The sequence below is a fragment of the Elephas maximus genome, chromosome X, assembly GCF_024166365.1.
Source record: "Elephas maximus indicus isolate mEleMax1 chromosome X, mEleMax1 primary haplotype, whole genome shotgun sequence".
NCBI classification, from domain to species: Eukaryota; Metazoa; Chordata; class Mammalia; order Proboscidea; family Elephantidae; genus Elephas; species Elephas maximus.
The window spans coordinates 31,394,579-31,421,605 of NC_064846.1; the positions used below are offsets into that span (position 1 = coordinate 31,394,579).

At 40.4% G+C, this 27,027-nt stretch overlaps 1 protein-coding gene across 7 annotated transcripts in view; it reads left to right on the forward strand.

The window, feature by feature from the left end:
• Positions 1-3,218: 3,218 nt before the first annotated feature.
• Positions 3,219-27,027, forward strand: part of TENM1 (teneurin transmembrane protein 1) — an 893,898-nt gene continuing 870,089 nt past the window's right edge. For 4 of the 7 annotated variants that reach the window (XM_049871605.1, XM_049871611.1, XM_049871613.1 and 1 more), the window contains exon 1: positions 20,573-20,606. The gene's annotated coding sequence lies outside the window, so the exon portion shown is untranslated. Of the gene's footprint in view, positions 3,733-20,554; positions 20,607-27,027 lie in introns of those variants that run through there. The other 3 variants (XM_049871612.1, XM_049871606.1, XM_049871609.1) reach the window with 3 other exon arrangements.

Here is a 27,027-nt window from a genome sequence, read left to right on the forward strand (position 1 = left end):
AATATAACCTAGGCAACTGTGTAACTGCCCTATAGAGATTGCATGTTCCATTAAAATTGGTCATATTGTCCTTTCGATTGGGCATTCTTAAACTAACAATTTAGTGTGCCTTCTTCCTGATATCCATGTTTGAAACAGAACTTCTCGATCTCATAAGCGAAACTACTAGAAAATTCTGCACTTTCTTGTTGCTTAAATGTGTCTGGTGTATCTCTAAAGTTGAATAAATGCTTTAGGAAATCCACCTACTCTAGGAGCAGTGTATCAGTTCTTAGGGAGCAGAGAAAAGTGACAGAGCCCTCTGTATTTTGGAATTAGGATGGGAAACTAACTTTCTTGAAGGAATTAAAGGGAGACAGGTGCAGATCAAATGAATCAGGGACACCAGAGAGCTGTAGAAGATGGATAAGGAAAATGAGAAAGAACGTGAGAGAAAATATAAAGAGGAGGCGATAGAGGAGAGTTTAAAAAAAAATGATTAAACAGACTGCCCAATTACCAGGAGAGAAACAAGTTGAGTCTTCTTTCACAGAATCTCTAATTATCAACTGTCCCTTCCCCGCAGTGTCTTCAAAAAGGAGTAACAAAGAGATAGCTAGAGGGAGATGATCATGGTTTTAAATCCTATATTCCATTTCCATGGCTGTTCTGGATTGTCCATGTCCCGTTCTGCCAGGATTCCGTTTTCATTAATGAGGTGCCCTTTTCTAAATAGCTGGTCTCAGATTTTTCTCACGTTCAGAGTGTTTCAAAAAAGTGACTGGCCAGATGTTTCTTTTTCCTCCTTCCAAAACTCTTAGGTGGGGATTGAGGAGGTAACCTGAAAGTCTTTTCCCTTCACAGTTCAGGGTTCAGAGCAGTTCTTAATATGGAATCTTTATTTATTTACAGACGCGCGCCCGCGCGCGCACACACACACACAAGCCCAGAGAGTGTGTTTTTGTTTTGTTTCGGAGGAGGGGAGTAGTTTTTAGTAAGGTTCGTTTACATACCAGTGACAAGAAACAGGTTTTATAGCCATACCTTCCCCACGGCTATTTAAAAGCCCAACAGAGAAATGGTACTGGAAGCAGTTACTATTCCCCTACTGAGTCGGGCTGTCATCTTTTGTTTCTTTGTTGGCAGGGCGGTGGGTCGGGGGCGGTGAGGGAGGAGGCAGGGATCCAAAAGATTCCCGCCTGAAGCTGAAGACGATATTGGAAACTGGGAGATGGGAATAAACGTGCTCTCGATTTCCCGATTCCTCTCCAGAGAGTGTTCAGCTCGGTGTATTTCCTCCCCCTTGGTGGTGTGATGGGCTTGCAATGCTTCCCCTGCAAATACCTGTATCAAAAGCCGGGAAGATGGAAACACAAGGTTCCTAGATCTCCCCCTGGCGCCACCCTATACTATCTCTCTTCCGGAGACCAAATCCGGTCCCCTGCTCAGGAGCGCGGCGACCAGCCTGCCCAGAAGCCGTCTTATGGCAGCAGCCGCTACCCAGGGAGGGTAACTGTTGGAAGCTTTGGTGCTCGCCCGCCGCGCCGAGAGCAACTCTGCCGGGTAATTAGCGCCAACCCAGGCTCCAAACGTGCCTTACTGCAACCCCTAGCGGGCTCCCAACTCAGCAGTCGCTTCTTGCTTTCCTGTCCCTGCTCTTGCAGAGGAAAATTACAAGCGTGCGTGCACAGACACATCCACAAACGTCCTTCTTTCTGCACTCAAGAAAACCACCTATAAACGTCCATCGCCCAAAGAAGGCTCTACTCTTTGCGCTCTTTTCTTTACCTCGAGGTTAGCAGCCCCTGGGAACAGACCCGGGACTCACCCGCTGCTCGGTGCGCCCCCTACCTGCTTAGGGCTGGAGTGGCGCTGGGGGAAGGGGACCCGGGAGTCGGCCAGACTCCGGTTTCTCCAGTGCGTGCAGCTCCCCTGGCTCGGCATTTGGTATCTCCCACGGTCTTGCTCTCGCTGGGAAGGGGAAGGCGGGTGTGGGCGTCGCCGACGCCCTTCCTGGAACCGAAGCCTGCTCCAAGCGGGCGCCAATGCTTCCCACTTCAGAATCACCTTGGGCACAGCCATGCAGATGTTGGCGGCTAGGCAGTGCCTTCAAGCGAGGCGCCCCAAGTCCCGAGCATGCCCAGTCGGACTCCTAAGGCTCCCGAAGCGAGTTTCTGGGCGTACACATTCCGTTTTCTCCGCTTTTTCGAGGAAGCTGAAGCGGGTGGGAAGGGAGTGATCCGGGGCTGGGGGCAGCGCGCCGGGTTAACCGGTACGCTCTCACAGGCTTGGCTAGGTGAGGGGCGGGTTCGGTGGAGAGCCCAGGGGCCGGCGGCCAGGCGGGGTAAGGCCCGGAGTGCTAGGTCCCCTGCCATGGGGACGTCGTCAGTGTTGACCTGACGCGCCACCAGGAGGCTGCGTGGGGGCCGCACGCCGGGGTCAAACTGCCAGTGGGAGGCGGTCGGCTGTGCTCTACCACAGCCAAACGCACCAGAGCTCGCGGGTCACTTCCGCACCGTAATCCCGGGCTTCTGGGTAGCCTGGGCTTTTCTGGAAGACGGGGAGAGGGGAAAAGGAGGACCTCAAACAATTGCACTCTCTCTCCCTCCCTTTTTTTTTTTTGCCGAAGTTCTACTGGCAAGAGACTTAGCATTCTTTCTAAGTCAGTCCTGAGGCTTTGCACATCGCAGCGTGCTAAGTGAGCAGCACTCCCTTTTTGTGTGTGTGCTCTGTGTGTCTGTGTGCGCGCCCGCGTGTGTATCATGGCTAAGACAAACCATCCCAGGTTGATCCTGAGGTTGACAAACACTCCTCCGGACCACCACTCCCAGCGCACCTCACCCTCGGAAGAAAATAATAAAAGCTAGTCCTGCGTTGCCCCTGGCCAAGAGCCTACGTACGAAACCTAATTTTTAATGGTTCATATTTCCAACCTCAGCTCTCCCCTTCTCTCTGCCCATTCTCTAACACCCTGAGCTTCCACAACCTCGACTTTCCTTCCTCTGCCCGCTACCTGCTCCTTCAATCCTCATCCTCCTGCTCCTCCCCCACTTTCACCCCTCCACCTCCCGCCCTCCCCGTCTCAGCTGCGGCTAAAACCTGGAGTCTTGGGGAAAAAGGAAAAAAAAAAAAAAAAACCCTCAGCTGTGGAGCTGTCAAACCGGGCATGCTCAGTAGACAGGGCAGGTTTTTTGGTCTCGAGTAGCGGAGAAACATTTTTTGCACCACCGCGACCAGCCTTAGAGCGCGGCGGCGGCGGCCACGGCAACATCAGCGCAGCCATCAGCGGTGCAGACGCCCAGCAGCCAGGAGCGCGGCGGGCTCGGGCTCAGCCCGGAGTTACCCTCCGAGTGCCCTGGGGGCTGAGCTTACCCCTTCTGCTCGCACTCACACGCACACACACTCACACAGACACACGCGCGCGCACACGCACCTCTCTCACTCGCACACACATACGACCCCAGGCGCAGACACCTTCCCGGCAGCGGTCGCCCGCTGGCGCCGGAGGAGCCAGGTTCGGTTCCTGCCCTCGGCGGCCACCGGCTGAGAGCACCGCCACCACCACCAGAGGAAAGCGATGCGGGGGCCTGATCCGCAGCTCGAACAGTAATGTGGATTTACAGTCGCTTCCCTCAGGAGTCGGCCAAGGCACCCCAACTCCCCGGCACCGGCAGCGCCCGGCTGGGCTGAGCACCTGGAGAGGGGGCGGAGGGCTGCACCTGGGGACGCTAGCGAAACTTGCTTCTGGACTAGGTAGGTGCGTTTCTCCGGGCCCTCACCTCTTTCCCACTTGCTCCCACCAACCACCCTTCACCTCCCACCCCAAGGACTCCTAGCGAACTTCGCCCGGAGGCTGCAGGCGGCGGATGGCGGCTCTTGGCTGTAAGCGGCCGGCTGCGTCCGCTCTGGGAGCCCTGCCCGAGGTGGCAAAGCTTCTGCCTCCTTCCACCCGCGGTCTTCGCTGGCCCTAGGGCTCTGGACCGCCCGACGGAGATGGGAGGTCTTCCTTGGCCGCAGTTCAGGCTTCCAGCGGCCCCTGGAGGCGCTGCCCTTCGAGGAGGGCTCCTTGGGCTCCTCGGGTGGCACTCTTGCCAGTCAACTCCGCCGGTTCCGAGAGGGGTGCCCCTCGCCTGGGCTCTAGCTCAGAGCCCTGGCGCTCTAACAAGTGGACCTGGAAGCTCAGGGAGGGGGTTTCGGTCCGAGAAGAGAGAAGGGGCGCCTCTCGCCCAGCATCCCTCCCACCTGCAGCGTCCGCCCCGGGGCTCGGCCGCCCGGGTCCAGCTCCCGCAGTTTCCCTGAGAGAAGATGCCCAGGGGCTAGGACGCACTTTAGTACCTGTCTGCTTCTGAATTCCTCTTTGAACCTCACTCAGGGAGCCCAGGTTGAGGGTGGTGGTGACTCCAGGACCGTCTTCCAACCTACCACGTCGGGGGCCCAACCCGATGCGTCCTCCCTGTTATACCCCAATCTTTGTCAAAAGAGACAGTTTTTACGCGGCAGTCGTTGCTGTGGGATCCGTCGGTGTTGGCTTTAACCACGCGCACAGGTGCGCGGGTTTGTGGGTTTTCGCACTTCGCTCTGGTCACTGGGATCCAGCAGCGGCCAACACATCTCCTGCCGAGCGCCAAGCATCAGCTAGGCACGCCTGGAGAAATGTAACCTTACAGCCCCCCCCCCACCCCCTTCCATAAGGGGCTGATTGCCAAGTCAGTTTGTAGGGTGCTTTTCCTAGAGGTGGAGAAGGCGAGGCTGTTAGCGCGGCTTGGTGAATGGATATGTTTGCAGTCAGGAGTGTATTTTAAACATTTCGGCGAACCCATTGCAGCCGGTTGTTTACAATTGCGGAGACAGACGATCTCACCCTACTAGTAGATGTCTCGACGTCTCTTTTGCCACTGGGAGAGTACGGGCGGGGGCTGGTACGGTTTGCAGCTCGTACTCCGTACTCGCCCTAGGCGGCTTTGGGTTTAGCCGATCTGCAACCACTGGTACTGGGAATATGCTAATATGGGTGGAAAAAACTCTACGTCTTCAATACGGAGCAAATGGTCAGGAGACGCCCTAAACTTTCTCATTTTTTTCCTGGGTTGCTAACACTGAGGTGGCCCGAAAAAATACAAAGATAAGTTCCTGGTGCCACAGAAGGGAAATTAATGGCCATTCAATTTTAGAAACCAATAGGAAACGAAATAGCCCAGTGGATTCTAATAGGTACTGTTAGGTTAACACCTAATTGATCGTGTTTGTGGTAACTAAGCTTCATAGGCAGCTCTCTTGAATTTTAGATTGCTGTTCTGTGATTAAAATTAACAAGCTAGGTGTACTGTACTGTGAGAATAAATCACTGCTACTGTTTGGGGAAGACATTGCAAATGTCTGCTCCAGTATTATCTTTTGGCTGAAATATCCCAGTCCATATTCCTAGTCTGAAGCCTTCTGAACTGGCAACTCCAGTGCTGCCAAGAAAGAGTATAACCTAACAGGGAAAGGCTTTTAAAAATTTTTTTAAATGAAAAGGTGAGCTACAGCTTTAACTTCTGCTTCCTGATTACCAGCATTTGCTTACTTGGTCTCCCTCCACCCCTTGCTCTTCATGCTTGCAAGGTGGGGGAAAAATTAATTTTCATAAGGTGCAGCCTGACACTTAAAACAAGTAACTGGAAAAGCAGAATCTCCGTTTTGCCAGTTTTGCCCAAGTTCCTAAGATTTGTGATGTGTTTTAATAATCTACTATTGCAAAGTTCTTTTAAGGCTAGTTAAGAGCTTTCATGTTTGGCAAAGTAATGTTGGAACATTTTAGGAATAATAAAAGAAGGTCACAAGATGGATTTGAAAAGGTTCAGGTAACGTCTAAAAGTAATCCACTCTCTAAATGTTATTGGAAAGTTTTCAGGTTGTCCCCCAGAATGTTTTGGAAAAAACAGGTGTTTCTGGAAAACACTCTATGAGTAAATGTTAATATTTGCTTAATAAAACTAATAAAGTACAGTGCCTAGAGCAATGCCTGACACACAGGAGAAAACAAGTAGTTTTGAACACATGAATTAGTAATTGCCATTTGTTATAGGCCCTAGTTATGAATTAGGAACGGTCATGTCATTTGACAAAATATACAGCAGGGCTGAAAAAAAGAATGTTTTGCAGCATCATTGAGCTGTGAGGGTGATGAAGTAAGCTTCCAAATAATCACATAGGTGTGTTACGAAATAAAATCAGATGATATATAACGATCATCTAATCGAAAGGCCTAATTTGAAGTCTGAATCACCTAAAGGTCTCCGTGTCTCAGTTCGGCTCTGATCTGTGTCAGTAACGCGGATATATGCTCGTAATCATAATCACTGTTCCTTTCTCATGCCTTTAACACAAAGATTCTTGTTGAAGCAGAATAGTCCAGCATTCAAGTTTATTCTGTGCAATATTACTTTAAGTTGCTACACTGCAAAATATCCTTTTGATGTGTTGCTCCTGAAAACAGGAGACTTAATGGAACTTTATTTCCATGAAAGTCTTTAAAATTTGGAAGTGGTAAGCAGGTTCAGTGTTAATAAACATTGCAGAAAAAAATTTCCCATTTTATGTTAGAATTCTAATTGTAGGCAGTTAGAATTCCTGTAATTTTTGTTTGAAACTTGCTTTTCCGGGCAAGCCCATCAGTTTTCGATTTAAGTATAGTAATCAAGTGTTTGATATAAATGATTAATAAATTCCCTTTGGTTTTCCCAACCAAGTTAATTTATTAATATCTATCTACTTGTCTATGTACTTACTTACTGAATGACCTGAGATCAAAAAAGGACCAGTATTTCAAATATCTGACTCAGTGATTACTCTTTCAGAGAATATTTTTTTCTTAGAGTCGTCACATTTGTTTGCACACACACGTACACACACACATGCTTAGACGCAATCTCATGTGGACACCAAGCATTGCATAGAAAACATATATGATCATTTCATTAAAATTATATATATTTCTTGAAATCATCAGTTTTAATGTCAAAAGTAATAATCCAGACATCCTAAAAAAAATGAAAAACTTCCCATCGCCCACCATTTGGAACAAAGGTTTGAACTGGATCCCTAGCACAACTACAGGCAGATGAAATGATGAAATATATTATAAGAGATAGTATTTAACAATTGAGATCAACAGCATACACCCTTAGCTGGAAATGTAGCTGCTGATTATAAAAATGATTAGGAACCAAATTTCAAAACAGTTCCTCAGTTCCCATATATGATAAAAAAAATATATAGCTTGCTTTAAATCATTCAGATTCTGAGTATTAGATTAGATCACTATTTTGAATGGAAATTACTAATTTTTTTTTCCTTCTCCTAGAAGGTAAAACGTTATTCTGAATCCGGGCTTAATATACTATTTCTATTCCTTTCTGTTTTCCATTGATTTTTAGAACTGAGAAAAGAAAAATATCAAATAGAACCAGCTAAAACTGTGCTTAGTTGGAGCAGGTAAATGCTATAAAAGGCTCCACACAGCTTTCAATTCTACCTAACAACCTTCATGGCCCAACCGTAGGCGTCTTCTTCAGTATGTGGTGCTCTGTTATGACAATTTATATAATGTAGAGAGATTTTGTAGTTTTCTAGACGTGCTGTGGTACAATTCAGCAAGACCAATGAAATTGCTTACATTTGGAACCCATGAAAAAATAGGGATGAGGAAATTGGAAGAAATATGATGGCATAAACTGAAAATTATTGTTTAACACCGTTTCCATCAATTGTACTGGTAAAATTTCTGTACATTCTGTAACCAAACTAGTTTTAATTAGAAACAGTAAATATTTTTACTTTTAAGGTAGAGTCCAATAAATAAAGCCAATTAAATTCTTATGTAACTTCACAACTCATTTCTTGACCTGAAAGTATGATCTTGAATAATTTACAACTTAAAAAAATATATTTATTCTGAATTTTACTTCCTGTCTAAGCCTCCACTTTAGGTAAACAATAGCATATGGTGAAACATGCATATATGCCAACTAACCACTACCTCTTGGACGATGTTTTTAATGTGATGTCATGATTTTGAAATCTTGGGTTCTCTGCCCCTGCCCTACTCTAACTGCGTGAGTGAAGAAGTTAATTGGAAAATGGACACAAGAAACTGTGTTAAATAATCTCTTTATATCAGTGGATCTTCCTCTGTGAAGCTCTTACTCAGAGCCTTCATATCTGCGTTTATGGTAGGTATGTGCCAAGATTAATCTTTTTTCTGGGTACTTATGACAGGTCTCTATGGCTGTATCTAAGTGACACCCAAATATGTGAGTGAAAAGTTCCGTCAACCATCCAGCTGTTTGGGGTGATACAAACAAACATCTGGTTGGTTGAGAGAATTTTTTACTTAGTCTCTGGATGTTTCGGAGTCATTTAACAGGCTGATGGATCTTAATATTTCTCTTTGTCAGAAAAGAAAGAAAAATGAAATAAAACGTGAAAATACATGTAGAGTATCTTAAACATTCTTTGACTTCTATATGTGCATAGCGAACTGAATAACATACTGCATCTACAGTCTTCTATGAAATGTATAAGAAGATGTTGCTTGCATCCCAACAATTACAAAAACAGAAACACTCCGGCATTTTCAACACCTTCTCACCTTCTTACAATTTCCTATACCTTCATTTCCACCGATTCTTCTACTGCCATGGAAACCTGATGGGACAGACAGCTGGGAGTCACTAATTCAGAATGAGAACCTGCTTGCTAATTTAATTTCATGCCAGCCTGTTGGTTCCTGAAAGTAACTGTAAAAGGCTGGGGAATTGAACTTGTGAGAAATAAATGATTAAGCAGAACAAAAATCAGTGTCATCTCTTGTCATTTTCTGAAGACCTTACTGCAGCCCTTTGTCCTTACTCAAGCAATTTTTAAAAAATAATCACAGAGATAGAAGTTTGTTTTGTGCATTCCTGTTGATGTTTACGCATGTGCTAGAGCTTTTGTGTTCTGTGAGGATATCCACAGCTGTAAAATAGTTTTGTAACAGCTATTGCATTAAGAAAATATGTTCTTTCAAATTATGACTTTGTAGACTTTGAAGAAACCTAGTTAGCGATCACAGTAAAATTAAATATAAATGATGCTTAAATTTTCCCGTAGGATTGGTAATTTTTCCTTTTCAAATATAAAAACAATTTTATTAAAACATCTCTGTCCCATTTTTTTTTAATTACAGAGACCAAATGGATTTGAATACATTTATTTGAAATCTGTAAAATGCTCATTTTTCCAGCCACCATGAAACATACTGATTGTTTTAATTTAGGTGACTAAGTTTGTCAGTTGATAAGTAGTCAACAATGAGGAAATTGCTTTTTAATTTTTCTCATATTGTGTTGTAACCTTTTTGTGGTTGGTTATAACTTATGGAATTGAATTTTGGACTTACAAACTCTATAAGCTCAGTTGCAATGCATATTAAGCTTTCTACAATACCATCTATAGGTCCTGAGAAACTAGTATTTTTTCGGTGGATTTATAGCTTTAAATGAATTTCTGCACTATGGCTAAGAAAGAGCAATTCCCTGAAAAGATTTTGGTAATGAAAAAAAGAATGTGTGTGTGTTTATAGATACATTTTTCTGTTTTTATATTCTATTTTTTGTGCTTTTAAGGTGACTAAAAAAAACATAAATAAGTAAATAACCCAGACAGAATTATTAATGATCAAATGAGATAGTGGCTTTAAAGTTTCGGAGAGGTAATATATGCATTGTAGGGAATGTTGAAGATATCAGTATAGACTTGTTGGGTGTTGGTTTGCATATACCTTGTGAACTGGTTTATTTTTGTTATTTGAACTTTATCTGTGTGATACAAATTATGAGTCGAACATGAAAAAGTCAATCACTACTGTAGAACGTAGAGATTTTCTAACATTTGCATTTTTTGTGTCAGGTTGATTTCCTCTGGCCTTTCAACAAATGCTTGGCATTTGGATGAACAATGAAAAAAATTCAATCATCTGGATGACTTCAAATATCTGATGACTAAATTTTTCATTGTCCATACAAATGCTCAGTGTTTATGAAGTCATAGCCTCCGTTTCCCTTTTTGAAATTACCATATATTTACTTTTCAATTGTTTTGCCATTTAGCTAAACCCAACCCCAGTGCTGTCCAGTCGGCACTGTAAATATTCAAGATGCTGATCAAGATATATACCTTTAATTGTCAGTAGAATTCCTATCTGGTTATTTCAAAGGAAATTCATTTTCATGTTAATTTTTGGAATTACATTTCAGTATTTTTAGTGGCCTATTTTTTTTTTATATGAATGAGGGTTTTTAAAGCAACCAAAATAAAAGTATATGGGTATGAGTTTGTATACTTCACGGAAGGTCTGATCACTGGTTAAGGTCAAGGAGAAAATTTCTCTGTTGTATGGTTTTGTAAAATTGGTGGATTTTTTTGGTTTGGTTTTTTATAAGTGTGTGCATTACCTCCAATGCTTCAATCTGGTTTAGACACCTGTCAAAGAGAAGGTACCGAATTAGAGGGACAATTGGTTTATTAGATATTGCAATCCCTGTGTCCCAGTTGCATATAGACATTTTAAGAAAACTCTCCAGTTGTTCAGAGAAATTAGAAAAAGATACTGCAGATGGCCTATCTCAATAATCCAGGTTTTTTTTTTCAGGTACATTTAAAATTAAATGTCCTAAGAGATGATTAATTCAGGAAAGTTATTGATAATGAACTCATCTTATGCTACACATCCTTTGCACCTATGATGATGCCTTATTAAAGGTGTCTTAATCTTGCTAATTACCACCTGTGTTTAAATATAGAGGTGTATAAATACACTACAACCACCCAGTGGCTGGAAGCCTTCTAAACCAGAAATGTTGGCTATGTTCCTAGCGAACTCAATTCCTATCAACAAAATGTTTCTGATCAACATTTTGAATTTCTACTCTGCACATTACCCTTCCTTTGCCATTAATGGTTTTTGTTTTTAAAGCTGCTCTGCTTAATTGCTAGCATTTGAATGATATTGATGTGTGATCTTCTGCTCTATTAACCAACTCAAAAATGTGTTTGTGTTTGTGTGTGTGGGGATGGGGATAGAATTTTTTTTCTTAAATAATATTTATTAAAAGGTATGTGTACCTTTTGGCATAGATTTTCCCAGCGTTATTTATAGAAGCATACAAGTACATCACCTATTTGCTTACTCCGTTCTTCAAATGAATATGTTTCTGTGACTGTGCTCATTATATGTTTAGAGCTTTAAGCAATGTAGGGAAGCTTTGACGGAATTGCTAAGCAAGTCAAATAGAGAAACTCCTTTCGGGAAGATGGTATTAATTTCGCTAATGAGATCTAGTAACCTCTAAGGAAGAAGGCTGTGCAGTTGGTTGGCCAATTGATACCTATTGCTTAGACTTGAGAAACGCTTATACCTTGAAATATCAATAAAATCACTCTGACTTCTCACTCTCTGTCCGCCCCCATTTCCAAGGAATGAGGTAGTATACAGGTTTATGAGAAAGGAAATAAGCTCTGGGGGACTTATTAGAACATTGGAAGTGATCATTCTTACTCTTCTTCTGAACCTGACCAATTCTTATATCTTTCTTAAAGAATTACAAACATAATGTGAAATATTATTCTTTATATTGTTTTTGGCTTATACATTCTTTAAATTATTTTGAGTAGGAGCTAAAATGACGCACTGATTTCCTGGTTTGGAATTATTATGAATTTACTCTGTCCATGTATTCATACATTGTTAGTGCATTTGTGATTTATCTTTCATGTTTAGTCAACACTTAGGTGTGACACCATTTATTTTTGGTTTGGAATCCATGAAGTGATAACACAAGGGTGCTACCTTTTCTCCTTTGTTTTGTTCTTTTCTCCTATTTGAGACACTGCCATGATGAAACATTGGACAACTTGTGAAAGTGAGGTAATTTTCATGTAAACAATTAGAATTCAGTGCAAGGGAAATATTTTAAGGGTAATTTAACACAGAAGGGAAAGTTTTTAACAATATATTTTTGTAAAACATGCTTAAGAAAATTTTTTGTAAAACAGCAATAGACATAGTGAAAGAACACTTGTCCCAGACATTTAGCAAAATAGTTGGTACTGCATTGTTGTTGAAAAAGGGGAAACAAAACAACCCCCCACCAACGTTTACATAGAGCTCTAGGGAAATCGATCTTGAAGTCTCAAGTGTTTTCAACAAAGACCCTTCAGGTATCATGGTCCGGCCTCTTATTTTACTAGAGACTTCAGCATTACTCTGTTTTGGTTATACATCACAGAATAACCTTCATGAAGGGAAATCTTTATCTGCCCATTCTTCATTCATTCATTCAGCCACTTTCGAATACCTCTGTATACCCACTGATACAAAGACATCTCACCATTGATGAGGGAGACAGACATATAAGCACATTCTGACATTGCAACACATGCTCTAGTAGAAGAATAATTAGAGTGCTCTGGAAGCCCAAAGGTAGATATTGCTTCATAAAAGGTATAACATTTGAACTGGTTCTTAAAGTATGACTAAGAATTTTTTAGGCAGAGAATATGTAGAACCATATTCCACATAGTGAAATGATTTTGAAAGGGTGTAAGATTAAATTAGCAATGGAGAATACCAACCCAGAAAAATAGAATGCCATTTTAGTTCCTATCCAGGTGTGGGGAACAGAGATCAGGGATCATGTCTTATTTTAATTCCTTCTATGGAGCCCTGGTGGCCCAGTGGTTAAGAGCTATTAGACCACTGCCTTGAAGTTTATGGAAATCACAATTTATTTTTTCCCTATCAAAATGACAAAATTTCTGCCCATTCACTCAATCGAATATGTAGAGTAAGTGTTATGAAGTGGCAAAAGATGAGATGGGAGAGATTGGTTGGAGCCAGACTCTGAATGGTTTTGTACACCATAGTAAGACATTTAGACTTTACCTTGAACTCATTTGCGAACCATCAGATGACTTTAAAGTGGGGAGGGACACCAACATTGGGTTTTAGAAAGATGACACCAATATGGAGGATGGATTGAAGTGGATTAAGAGTAGTAGCAGAAAGACAAATTAAGAGGCTCTGTTGTAACTGTGAGCAATTATGAGGGTATGATATTGAACTAAGGTAGCAACAACAAGGATGGAGAGAATACAAATTTGATGCTCACTCATGACGTAATATCAATGGGACCTGGAAATTGTTTACATTTAGGGACTGAGAAAGAGGAAGATGTGACTCAGAGGCCCTTGGCTTGGGAAACTAGGTAATGCATTAAGCAATGTAAGGAACACAGAAGAAAAAGTCTGTTTTGGTGGGGATAATGATGTCAGGTTTGAATTTATTTAATTCAAGGAACTATCCAGACATCCAGATGGAGGTTGTTGTTGACAGATGGAAATTACAGATTTAGAGATCAGGTCTGGGGATACAGATCTGGGTGCCCTCAGTCAGTGTAGTAGTTGAAATCATAGCAATAGGAAGATCAGTTCACCTAAGGAGTATATATAGAGGAATAAGAGAAACAAAGACGAAATCTTGAGAAACACTGAACTTGATAGGTTGACGAAATAAGAGGAACCATTAAGAGAGAGAAAATAAAGTCAAAGAGGTAGGAAGCAAACCAGGAAATAATGAAATAGAAACTAAGGGAGAAAAGGCTTTTATAAATGCTATCCTGGGCAAGGCAGGACAAGAAAATTCACAAAAAACAGGAAATAGGAATGGTCAATAAATGTGGAAAAAGTTTTAATCTTCAGTAAATCAAATAAATGCAAATTAGAAATAATAAATGCAAGGGTATTTTGTTTGCTTTTTTTTTGGAAGATAATAGTGCAGTTGCTCAAATCTCAAATCTTAGAGTTACACTTGATTCCTCTTTTTTCATACCCGATATCAACTAATTTAAGAAATTTTGTTGACCTTACATTCGAACTATATCCTCTGTCTGAATAATTTTTCTCTTATTTATCATTAACACCCTAGACCAAACCACCATTATCTCTCACCTAGACTACTGAAATAGCCTCCTAATTGATGTTCTTGTATCCACTTTTGTCCCCATATAATCTGTTTTCCACACAGCAACCAGGGTGATCCTTTTAAAACATAAATAAAAAATTGTTATTTTCCTTCTCTCGGCTTTCCAATTGTGAGCCTCTCATCACACGTAATGTAAAAAATCTTTACTGTGGCTCACAAGGCCCTACATGATCTGGTCCCTGACTATTCGTTGGACCGCATGTCTTACCATTTTTCCCCTGCACCAACCCTTGCTCACGACAGTCTAGTCACACCACCCTCCATTTTGTTTCTTAAACATTCCCAAGCCTATTTCTTTCAGGACTTTTGCACGTTGCTATTTCTGCTGCCTGAAATGATTTTTCTTCAAAATTTCTACAGGCTTACTTTCTCACCTCATTCATATCTTTGATCAAATAATCCCTCATCCAGGAGGTTTTCCTACTTCTCCTTTTCTATCCCCTTATCTTCTGTTTTTCTTCATATTACTCATCACTATCTGGAATTGGAAACCCTGGTGGCGTAATGGTTAAGAGTTCGGCTGCTAACCAAAAGGTCTGCAGTTGGAATCCACCAGGAGCTCCTTGGAAACCCTATTGGGCAGTTCTACTCTGTCTTATAGGGTCGCTATGAGTCGGAATCAACTCAAGGGCAGTGAGTTTTTGGTTTATCAGGAATTATATTGCATTTTTTTTTAGTTTATCATTTATCAACTCCATTAGAAGATTAGCTCCAAGAGGACTTGGACTTGTGTCTGTTTTGTTCACCATTGCATCCCTATCACCTAGCACAACGCCTGACACTTAGTAGGTGCTTAATAAATATTTGTTGAATAAATGATGAATAATAAGGGCAAGATGGAATGTTAGTTGGTACAGATTTGGCACTTTGCAGCAAAAACCTTAAAAGTGCTCACACCATTTGACCCATTCATTCTACTTCTGGGAATTTGTCCTAATGAAATAATGTAAAGTGCAGAAAAAAGCTTATTTGCAAAGATTTTCACCAAGTATTATTTGTAATTATGTAAAAAAAAAAAAAAACATGAAGAAACCTGCGTATTCAACAAGGGAATTGCTAAGTGATTTGTGATACATCTAGACAATGTAATATTTTATGATAAAAGGAAAACTTTTATGTTATAGTATAAGTGACAAAGCATGATACAATATTATGTATACCCAATACATAGGAAAAAAAAAAAAGACTGGAAAAAGATGCACAAAAGTGCTAAAAAAAAAATCTTATCTCTGGGTGAGGTGAATGTTACGTGATTTTTTTTCCTTTATACTTTCTGTGTTTTCCAGATTTTCTATAATAATTAGTATAACTTTAATTGTCGGACAGAAATACATTTGTTAAACAAAGAAAGAGGAAACAAGAAGCACACAAATAAATATTGCCACCTTGGAAGTGAGGTTTAGGTAATAACAAGAATAACTCCATTCTCCTTGAGAGATGATGTTGGAGGGAGAGGTATATACCAAACGCAAGTGGCATCTACTGCTCTCTGGTTGCTTTGTTTTGAAGGAGTCTACAGCACAGCCTTGGAAACACTGGGGAGCACAGTTCTACTCAGCAACACATGGGGTCGTCGTGAGTCTGAGTCCACAGCAACTCATTTGGTTTTGGTTTCTGGTATAGACAGGGAAAGTAATGAGGATCCACAGATCCCATTTAGTCTTTGCTCACTGGAGAATCAAGGAGGGCTGAGTTTATTCTGTCAGGATTTGAACAGGATGTTCAGGGCACTTTAAGGCAAGTTAAAGCTTCTTCGTACTGCTCTGGGATGCACTAGCAGTTTGCCTCATGCAAAACAGAAGTGATTACTCACTATATTTCTTCATGTCATGTAGTAAAAACAATTAAGTGAAGTTAGACTATAGATTACTTGGCTATTCAGCAGCAGTCACCTCTAATGGAAAAGAAGAAAAATAGCATTGACAAGTTTTGGCAGGTCTCATCATTAGAAATGCCCATATTGCCAGAAAAAAAAAGAAACCCGCTTCCGATAATGTACACTTAGAAGTTCTCTAGGCCCTGAGGAAGAAAGTGACAATACAGAGTGTGTAGCATTAATTGTCTGAGAGCACTGATCATTGTAATGGGGAAACTGTCTCTGTTATTAACACAATTATTCTCTACAAGGTCTTTGAATAAACGTCCCATTAGAAAAGTAACATTAGGAGTTTCAAATCATTTGTGGCAATACGTAAAGATATACTCATTACTAAAATGAAGTGTGACCTATATGCAGCCCAAGGTCCCTTGAAAATAAAAAGTGTTAATATAGGTATTATGGTTATAATAACTGGTAAATAATTGGGTGATTATTAAAAAACAAATAAAAATTTGTCTCACTTATTAAACCAATAAAAATTATACTTTTTAAATATATCTGAGAAAGATATCTGTTCATACACACATATATGCCTTTTTATACATATACGCATATTCATATATATGCATTTTTTTAACCTGAACATTTTGAACCTTTCAGATCCTCTTCTACTCACCTCCAATTTATGCATTTCATTTCCATAGTAAATCTCAGCTGTTAGTTTTGTTTTAAGAGGCTGAGAACTGTGGAATATTATTGTCCAGGTAGGACCAAACAAGAGACAGTGGCACTAATTAAAGTCTGGACTAGATGATCCCTTACTGAGCTGTCCAGATTTGAGTCTAGGACTCTGCTTGCAGGATCTACCCTATCTCCAAAACCAACAGCCAGTTCTGTGAGATGCATTTCTAACATTGGGGGCTTCTGCTGTTCTTGCCTTTGGTATGCATTGTTTAGTTGAGTCCCATGATGGTCCTGTTAAGCATTTTTAACATTTTTTTTTTCTTAAAGCATAGTTAGCCCACACGCAGTATTAAGCCAGACAACAAGTTCTTTTTGGAAACGAATTATTGAGTGGACTAGAAAGGGAAAGGATGAGGGAAGTGGTACATGCTGGGAACTGGTAGATGATGGCAAGTAACCTAGGGTATCGTATATAGATCAACGTGTGAACTGTCCTCCTCTAATCATAAATGGGGTGATATACTCCTGCAGGCGCCAGCTTGAAGTTAATTGAGAAGTGAGCAGAGAAGAGCTATCTCATTTTAAAGACCCTTTGCTTCCCAGGCCCCTGTGTATCTCACCAAGGCAAAAAGCTGCAGATAGGCCTATTTATTTTTTAAAGCATTTTTTTTTTTTTGCTAGCCTCATTACAGAATCAGCCTGAGAGATATGAAGCCAGTTTCCACAGACTTGCTCTGGTGTATGTGGCAAAAGAGCCAGAAATATTTTTTATGGTGTGGTTCTAAGTAATTTCTGAAATGTCTTCCCATGAAAGATTCCAACTTAGCACTATTACGGAACTACAGGAACACTCGAGCAGAACTATGTCTTTTTTGAGCAATGTTAACTGATGAAAAATGCACATCAGGCAATTAGATTGCAACTAATCAAGAGCGCCACTTCAGACCATTATGAATGGTTTATATATAGTGCACTGGATGTGGAGATCATTAGTAATAATATGATACTCTATTATCATTTCAAGGTCACTTTGGTGATCTTTCTCAAAGGTGACAACGATGTTCTTGACCTTCATTTTAAAAATTTGCGTTTAGGGATTGTCATATATCTTGATTTACTGTGTAGAAAATTTAAATCTTCTGCCCTTACTACTGAGATTTTGCCTCAGATATAAAAAAAAATAATAGGTTTTGGAATTACTTGATTGATAAATTGGAGCCATAAGGTTAATGAAGTGCCAGTCATAAAATATTGGAATGTTTAAAGTTTTCCTTTATCTTTTGCTTTTAATTCACCACATTGGAACTTTGAAAGGCTTTCAAATATATAAACTTTTTTATATATGAGTAACATATGTTCAAAGTCCCTGGGGGGTGCGAATGGTCAATGCGCTCAGCCCCTAAAGAAAGGGTGGTGGTTGGAGTCCGCCCAGAGGTGCCTCACAAGAAATGCCTGGTGATCTACTTCTGAAAAGTCAGTCACTGAAAACCATATGGAACACACACATGAGGTTGCCGTGAGTCAGAATCGATTCCACGGCAACTGTTTTTTTTTTTTTTTAATAATTTAGTTTATTTTTGTTGTTGAGAATATACACAGCAGACCATACACCAATTCAACAACAACCTTTTTTTTTTTAAATATATGTTCATTATAGAAAAAATAAAAAATGCAGATATCCAGGAAGAGGATAGCTTTAAAAAGAGAAAGAATAATCACTTCCCCATATGGTCAGTGTTTTAAACATTTGGATGTGTATTTTACATGTTGTGGTTGTTAGGTGCCATGGAGTCGATTTTGACTCATAGTGACCCCACACGACAGAGTAGAACTGCTCCCTTGAGTTTTCATAGCTATAATCTTTATAGGAGCCGATCACTAGGTCTTTCTCAGAGTGGCTGGGTGGGTTTGAACTGCCAGCCTTTCAGTTAGCAGCCGAGTGCTTAACTGTTTGCATCACCAGGGCTTCTTATATTTAACACATACACACAACACACACATATATCTTTTTTCAAAACTGGAATTAATTTATAATGTAATTATATATACTATATTATATAGTATATATAATGTAATTAATTTATAATGTGCTTTTTGATCATTTATCAATATATTATGAACGCCTTTATGTCAATTAAAATACAATACATAATATATTTTATATACATATACAGATATATGTAACCAAAAACCATTGTCCTCGAATGAATTCTGACTCATAGCAACCCTATAGGATAAAGTAGAACTTCCCCATAGGGTTTCCAAGGAGAGGCTGGTAGATTTGAACTGCTGACCTTTGGTTGGCAGCAGAGCTTTTAACCACTGCTCCACCAGTGCCATATATATTGTATGTGGAACCCTGGTCGTGTAGTGGTTAAGAGCTCGGCTGCTGACCAAAAGGCTGCTAACCACTGTGCCACCAGTGCCTCATAGATAAATATATATGTGTATATATATATATATATATACACACACACATATACATATAGATGGAAACTGTGGCGGCCTAGTGGTTAAGAGCTGCGGCTGCTAACCAAAACGTCTGCAGTCCGAACCCGCCAGGCGCTCCTTGGAAACTCTATCGGGCAGTTCTACTCTGTCCTATAGGGCCACTATGAGTCGGAACCGACTTGATGGCACCTAGCAACAATAACATACATACGTAGAGAAAGAGGTGAAAAAAATATGTATAAAGAAAAACATTATAATCTTCCCTCCATCCACTCCTCCAGAGTATAATTGAGAAGCAGAAAATTAAAGCAAGAGGTAGAAATTATAGGAAGTGACAATTAACCTCCTAACAGTTCCCATATCATATTTAATGGGTGCTTAGTAATCCATCATATGGTTGTTCCTTCATTTACTTAATGAAGCTCTGATTATTAGGCATTTAAGCAGTTTTCAGTATTTACTGTTATAAAAAAGTCATGAAAAGTCCTTAGGTATACCCCTAGGCATACATCTGTAAGGAGCCCTGGTGACACAGTGGTTAAATTGCCCAGCTGCTAACCAAAAGGTCAGAGGTTCGAACCCACCAGCTGCTCCATGGGAGGAAGATGTGGCAGTCTGCTTCCGTAAAGATTACAGCCTTGGAAACCCTATAGGGCAGTTCTACTTGGTCCTATATGGTCGCTATGAGTCGGAATCAACCACTGGCAGTGGATGCTGATGGTGGTGGATACATCTAAAATAATTTCTTTATAAATATATAAATGTGCAATAATTGGACCAAAGCGTGTGCCTATTTTTAAGAGTTTTGGTACCAGCTTTTTAGCGGGGATCATCATCTAATAGCACCCCTCCTGCTCTAGTGCTTGGTAGTACCAAGCAGGGCACATGGAAGACATGTTTTCTCGTCAGTTTGATAATGATTTGTTAAATAGAGGAAGTCGTGTGAGACATTGGAAAGAGGAATGAACAAAAAGTGAGGGGACGTGGATTCTAGTCCTGGCTCTGCCACTAATCAGGTATGTGACTTTGTGAAACCATTTGACCTCTCTGGACCTCAGTTTCCTAATCTTACGATGGGATTGTTTTGAGAATCAAATAAAATGTGTATAGGAAAGGTTTCTGTAAACTGTAAAGGACTATTTACATAATGTAAGAAATAAAAATTATTATACATTGTTTACAGTGGTGAAAACTTCTTGAAATTGTGGGCATTTCCTGTCAAAATGAGTAGTGCATTGAGGGGAATTACTAAATTGGGAGGGCGTTTGTAGAGTGGGTACAGGTTCTATAGTCCCCTGAGTATACTCTTCTATAATTAAGAAATTCTCTATTAGCAGCATAGTTAATCTAATTGTTTAAAGTTTCAAGTAGACCCTTTTTTTTTTTAAGACCTCTTTACCCCTTGTGAATTGCAAAATGAACTGTCTTATTTTCACAACTCCCACCCCTACCCCATATGTATCTCTTTCCCCCATGTAAGGACTGCTTTGGACTGCTTGTATATATGGTTGAAGGATAATTTGGCCTAATTTGTTTACAGGAATTTACAAGGGTGAACTTTATTCAGCTGTCTCCTTTTTGATTCCCATAACTTCTGGATCTATCAAGGTATGTGCATTCTACGCTGAAATTTACTTTGGGAATTGAACACATAACTGCATAATGTGAAAAGAATGGAATGTTCCAGTGATATAATTGGTCATATTTCTTGAGTGCCATCAAAATAAAATGCATTGTTTTAAATTTCTTAAAACCTATTTGGCCATTGTATAGACAAACTCATGTGTGTACCCGGAAATTGTTGGAGAATCTTTGCAAAACGAAATATATGGGCTGGCCTTAGTGTTTGTTTGAGTAATTCCGTGACCTTTTCCCTATACAACTACTAAAACCAGTGAGATTCCTTGGCCAATGGGAACATCTGCAGAGTGAGTGAGAACAGCAATGACCAATAGGATGTTTGCACAACCAGCTAGTAGAGCAAACCTGCAAAAGTCAGAACCTGTATAAGGTGGAAACCTGTCAGAGAAGGAAAACTCAAGTATTTTCCAGTAACAGTGAGAGATAGAAAAGTGGTAAGACTGCACCCTGTCCATGCAGAAAACTTGCAAGACCCGGAAAAACAAGGCAGTGCCATCGAGTTCCAGCTCTCACAGCTTTCACTGTATTTCTCACTGACTGCAAATAGACGTAGCATTTTTCTGTGTCCATGGAACAAATATTTCCCTTTGAAAGATTTTATTGACAAATATTTTTCTCCTTAAGTGAATGTTTTGATCTTTAGGAAAGGTACTTAATTCATTTATTTATTAAATAGGTAAATTCATTTGTTTATCTATCCTTTCATCTACCTGGAAACCCCGGTGGCATAGTGGTTAAGAGGTGTGGCTGCTAGCCAAAAGGTCAGCAATTTGAATCCACCAGGCGCTCCTTGGATTTCCGTGAGGCAGTTCTACCCTGTCCTATAGGGCCGGTATGAGTCTGAATTGACTTGAAAGCAATGGGTTTGGTTTTTTCATCTATCCAGCTATCAGCCCATATACTCAATAAATATTTATTCAGCGACTACTGAACGAAGGTCATTGTGGCTTTTCTTCTGATAAACAAGCCAGTGTAGATACAATTCAACCGGAATATTGTGAAAGTGTTTGGTACTAGATTTAGCCCTGTGCTAGTTGGAATACATGAGAAAATGTGGCAAGAAGGGGGAGATTAATTAAAAATATTGTTCAACGTACAGGCCTTAGTAAGTAGGGAGTAGAAAGCATTGATTTTTCTCCTTTGGTAACTGTATCTGGTAGTACTAAGAGTCGTTATTCTAATATGAGTTCTCATTTCAATTTATAAAAAAAATCAAAGGGATGATTGGAATCTGTGGCATCCCTTGATGCCTTCATTTAAAGTACATAAAAAATGAAATCTTGAAATCTACATCGATCTTCCAAAATAAAAAGGGTACATTTCTCATTAAAGGTTTTGTTAATTGGGTTTCAATTAACTGAGATTAACCTGTAATGGGATTTTAAAATGGGTTTGTCAGTTTTGACATAGTTCTATTTGTTATTCTTCTGGAGTTACTGCTTTTAAAGGAGTACTATTGCCAAAAAGTTCAGATTCATATAGGGGGAAAAAGAAAAGTAAGATTGGAAAATAAAATGATAGATTAAAAAAAAAAAACTTTCTGAAGAAGGAAATCCAGATTTTTACATATTGTATCATTTGTGAAAAGGATTTTCTTAATTTGGAAATTGTGAGTCTGCCAGTTGTGTAATATTAACTGAAAGATTTTTTTTTCATATTCGGAAAGCTTAAATTTGTGGCAAATGGTAGTCCTACTAACCCAATGTGAATGAACAGATCAGAATGCTCAAAAATGTGTAACAGGACAAAAGAACACACACTTATGAAAATATTTGGCGCTGAATATTTAAAAGGTTCAAAGAGCAGCTAATCCCCCCCCCCCCCTTAGGGAGACAACATGGTATAGTAGAAAGGCCCTTGGCTGTAAATCAGAAAACCCCGGATCTACTCCCAGTCTTATCCTAGTAACATCATCCTCCTCCAGTCACTTCTTCACTCTGAGCCTTGGTTTTCTCATATTTGCAATAAAAAGTTTGGGCTGAGTTGCTCCAACTTTCTTCCTGCTTCAACATTCTATGATTCTTCGAAAATTAAGGACTCTCTGAAGCGTGCAATAAGGAGTAGAGCATGTTGATTAAATTGGAATACACACAATAGTTAAAAAAGATTGCTGCTAGTTTAAGTGGTTTAGTGAGTTGGTAATAGGATGTTTATTTATTTTTTTTAACTTAAACCAGTTGTTTATCTAACACCTTCCCGTACAAGCATACACACAAACACACACACACACACCAGTATTGACTTTATAGTAAATGGATTCAAATAGAAGTTTAGTTAAGTCGTCTCAAATTTTCCTTCCTGACAAAAATGCTTAACTTTGGGATACTGCTCTGTTACTGCTCAGTCTGTCTCTTGAAGTTGAACAAACTGCATACTTTCTCCCTCTTGCAAGGTGGTCATTGAAGGTCAAGCATCTCACCGTACCCTGGAACCAGCCAAGTGCAAAATCCGATGACTTCAGACTCCAATGCTTTCAATCTGGCACCCTTCATGAGCATTAAGTTCATATTAAAGCATTTAAAATATATTCTCCTTCATCTACATATCACAGCAATAACAACCTGGGCACAGGACAGTGCCTGGGAGCAAATAACCACTTGGAGTTAATGATCTGAGGGGCAGCTGAGGACCATTGACTCTTCCTAGTCAGTTCTTCATCCCCATAAAATGCCCTATTCCTGAGGTGCCAAGCTTTCAATAATTTTCCTGTCTCACATCAGATTAGAGACCATAAATAATATCGTTTAATACATAATAATGAGATTTGGTAATGCAGTAAAATATCAACAATTCCAGTACTATATAAAGATGGCTATTCTGATCAAACTCAAAGAACGAGCGGTAAATGAAGTTCATGAATCATAATATTGTAGAAGTGACTTTCACCTTATTGATTTGAAATGAAATATAAGTAAGAATTCATATGGTTTAGGGGAGCAGTTCCCTTTCTTTTGCTCCTTATTTCACTGATGAATGATCCAATTTAGAAATAATAATAAAAAATGCCTCTGACATCTATTTTAAATGGATTTTTTAAATAGTGTATGTTCAGCTTCCTCCCCCCACTCTTTTTTAGCACTAGCTTCATTTTGGAGATATGTGTAGCTCTGAGCTTAGTTACAAATACAGTTCTACCAATGGTGTTTTCCAGAAGTAGCACTTTTCATCCATTTATTACTCTGAGATACATTTAATAAGTCTCTAGAATGTGCCAGGCACGATGCTAGGTCCTAAGGAACCAAAAATAAATAAGGGACATGATTCCCGCTCATGAGCCCTTGGAGGAGAAGTGGAAAGTGACCTATACACAGAGAAATAAAATAATCAAGTGTTGCAGCTGTGGAGTGCATAGGAATTCATTTGCTTGCGGCATTCATATTATTTTTCTAAATTTAAAAGAATTCACCTGTCAGAGCCTACTCACTATGGCAACAAGATGTAATCTCATAACGCCCCCCCCCCGCAAAAAAAATATGGACAGGAATCACTGGGCACGATAGGCAGAATGGCCCCACAAAGATACCCATGTCCTAATTCTTGGAACCTGTGGATATGGAGCCCTGGTGGCGCAGTGGTTAAGAGCTTGGCTGCTAACCAAAAGGTTGGCAGTTTGAATCCACCAGCAGTCGTGGGAAACCCTATGGGGTGGTTCTACTCTGTCCTACAGGGTCGCTATGAGTCGGAATTGACTCAACAGAAATAGGTTTGGTTTTTGGCTTTTATGAATATGTTAGATTACATGGCAAAGAGAAATTAAGGTGGCAAATGAAATTAAGCTTGCTAACTAGCTAACTTGAAGGTAGGGAAATTACTGTAGTTATTGAGGTGGGCCCAATGTAACCACAAAAGCTCTTAAAAGTGAAAGAGGGAGGTAGAAGAGAGAGAACCAGAAAGATGGCAGCAACAGAAGGACTGGGTCCAACATTGTTGGCTTTGAAGATACATGGATAGGGCCACAAACCAAGGAATGGAGGTGGCCTCTAGAACTTGGAAAGAGCAAATAAATGGATTACACCTAGAGTCTCTGAGAGAAATACAGTCCTGTTGACACTTTGATTTTGATTCATGGAGACCCATTTTGGATATCTGGCCTATGGAACTATAAGAAAATAAGTTTGTATTGTTTTAAGCCACCAAATTGGTGATAATCTGTCACAGCAGCAAAAGGAAACAAATACAGAGGCGCTTACCCAGTGCGGAAAATTTGGGGAGGACCCTCTAGTTGTTAGCCAGTTGTAGTTGCTGAAAGATGTGGTTCATGTTGATCTGGGAGCACAGGGATATTTGTCTGGTGACCATTCCTCCTGAATAGCCACATCTAGCCTCTCCATCAGAAGTCCAGTGATTTGTGAGGTCCCTGGAAAGCCTGACTTCTCTCTGTCACCCCCCCCCGTCATCCCCACCCCCAGTCTCAGGGAGAATTCATTGCTCATTCCTACTTCTTCTATGGACCACTCGTGCCCCTTCCTCTCCTCCCCTTGCGCCCCGCCACCTTGATAATCAGAATACAAGATTTGTTGATAGCTGAGAAGTGGAAAATTGTGTTTCTCCTTTTACAGAACACCTAAAGCATTGAGAATGAGACAGACACTACTTTCCCAATAAATTATCCTGTCATGGATTTTATGACAAGCATAAAGTTGGGAATTGAGTATAATGTGAAACAGGATGACCAGGATAACCTGAATAGCCAGAATCATCTCTCCTCTCCCTCTTTTTTTTTCTGTATTTATAGCTTAAGTGTGATCCCTTCAGCTCTGTAGTGTCTGCCACTCCCTGTTGTCTTATTCCTTGCTTACCTGACTCATGTGTATTAACTAGCCTGGTCCCTGTGGTGTAGAGGTTAAGTGTATATGCTTTGGAGTTTAAGTACATGAGATGATCCAATTCTGCCACATATTGGCTATACAATTGAGGCAAGTAGATTAAGTATAGTCTCTCTAAACCTCAGTCTCCTCACCTCTAAAATGGGGATAATAATTGTGTCTATATCATAGAGTGTTTGTGAAGTTTAAATGGCCTTACACATACCACATTAAGTACTTGGCACAATGTCTGGCATGTAATGTAATAAATGCTCAATGAAGGGTAAGAACTGTTCCCCCTACTTATATTGCCATGATAAGGGTATAAAGGGGAGCAATCAATTCTATCTGGTAGGGGGATGGGGAACAGGCAACAGGAAAGGCTTCATGGGGGAGGTGATGCTGGTAATACTGGAGCCAAGTCTGAAAGTGCCTACCGGTGGGGAGTAGGGAAGGTGACTTGGCATTATCAGATAGACAAATAGTCAAGATAAGGAGATATTCTAAGCAAAAAAAAAAAAAAAAAAAGAAAGAAAATGACATAGAAGCATCAAATAGCCTGGTCTCTTAGAGACACTGCAATCATTCTGTCCAGCTAGAGGGTGATATGGAAGGTGGGCATGAGAAGAGATAAGGCTGGGGACAAATGAAGAGGTATTTCTGTGGCCTATTTCCTACTAAGAAGCATCTTCTTTTTTTCTTGTAGATCAGTGGTTTTTTAATACTGTTTGTGAAATTTGAAGTCTGGTGTACTGCCCACTGAGCCTCTATCTTGTTTAAGAGAAATCCTTGAAAAAAGACTGCCTAGGAACACCATTTAAAAGTCACTGCTATAGACAAGGAGCAACTATGGAAGGATTTTAATAATCACATTTGTGATTTAGAGGGTTCACACTGGTGATAGTATGAAAGGCAGGTAGGGAGGGGGCAAGACTGAAAGCCAAGAAACCAGTTAGGAGACTGTTGCCATAGTCCAGATAAGACATGACGAAGGCCAGGTGGTAATTAGCAATGGGATAATGATGGAGGGATAGATTTGAACAGCACTTCTCAAACCTGAGCAAGCACAAGAATCACTTGGGGGGCTTGTTAAAACACAAATGCTGAACCCTACTCCTGAGTTTCTGTTTCAGTAGGCCAGGGGTGGGGTGCAATAATTTACATTTCTAACAAGTTCTCTGGGGATGCTGATGCCACTGGTCTAGGGATTACACTTTGAAAACCATGGATTCGAGATGTGCTCACTGTATAGTACTGACAGGCCTGGGTTATTCATTAGACATGCAGACTAAGGGAAAGGAAGGAGTCAAGGATGATGCCTAGGTTTCTGGCTTGGGAGACTGGACAGATGGTGATACCACTCAGTGTTCCTGAGAGCAAGTTTAAGCTGAGCCGAAAAAAAAAAAATTTTTTTCATGCCCCTAGCAAGGGCAGATCAACTAAAAATCTTTAAACAAGATTTTTGTTTAGATCCTGGGTCCTCTTCTGGACAACCTGACCCTGTACTTTTTTGCTAGTTTCTCCCACACTTTATTCATCTGCCTTGGTGTTATTTGCTTTCAGGAGGAAGGGGTGGTGAGCAT